The 908-nt window shown below is 36.6% G+C and overlaps 1 pseudogene; it reads right to left on the bottom strand.

Annotated features, from left to right (window-relative positions):
* Positions 1–510: 510 nt before the first annotated feature.
* LOC117463072 (U2 spliceosomal RNA) lies at positions 511–687 on the bottom strand (annotated as a pseudogene).
* Between the last annotated feature and the right edge of the window lie 221 nt (positions 688–908).

Genomic DNA, 908 nt, shown 5'->3' with positions numbered 1-908 from the left:
CAGATGAATTTAGTGTGTGTGTTGTGGCTCAGCTGGAAAGCAGTTGACTCATGGCCGCAGGGTCCCTGGTTCATGTCTTTGTTGTTGTTTATAAAAGCTACAGCTAAATGAGATAATGTAGTTAATAAATGTATTCTTTGATATGGTTTAGCCTGTCTCAGGCTACAACATGGTTAAGTTTACGAATATTATTAAGGAATACAAATCCCTCTTTGCAATGTTTACCAGCGTCCTTAGGCTTTTCAATCACAATCATTCAACTGGAATAAATACAATATTGTTAACATGAAAATATGATTTAATGTTCGTTGTGTAGAGTTATTCTAAGGCTTTACTCATTGGGAACTCGGTATGAGATGAGCACACTGTCGAGATGTCCAATCTGCCTGTTTTAGACACTTTGACCAACAGGGGGTTTGTGTTCAAATGAAGCCCATGATGAAGCCTCATGAGATGAACCCTTTCGGAAAGCTTCATCTCGCCATCACAATTATTTTGTCTTTCACAATGAGAGGGTGCACCGTTCCTGGAGGTACTGCAATACCAGGTCGATGCGTGGAGTGGACGGAGCAAGCCCCTATTCCATCTCCCTATTCCAAAAATCAATTTAATATATGGTCCCCGGGTAGGGGACGTATCAGATATTAAACTGATAAGAACAGATTTTTTTCTTTTGGGAAAAGTTTTATTTTCACTTAATTCATGTACTTTTCATATTTAAATCATTTTTTTGTCACATCAGTGTATTTTGAGTTTTCATATAATAAATACATGTACACTTTAAGATCAGACCCATTTTCATAAAAAAAAAAAAACATCGCATTTCATTAAAACATTTTGTATGCAAACAGTTTTCATTTAAAATCTTAAAAAGGGGGTACATTGGGTAAATTGTTGTCCAGGAGCGC

The sequence above is a fragment of the Pseudochaenichthys georgianus genome, chromosome 17 (genome assembly GCF_902827115.2).
Source record: "Pseudochaenichthys georgianus chromosome 17, fPseGeo1.2, whole genome shotgun sequence".
Taxonomy (NCBI): Eukaryota; Metazoa; Chordata; class Actinopteri; order Perciformes; family Channichthyidae; genus Pseudochaenichthys; species Pseudochaenichthys georgianus.
This window is presented reverse-complemented; position numbering and strand designations above follow the sequence as displayed.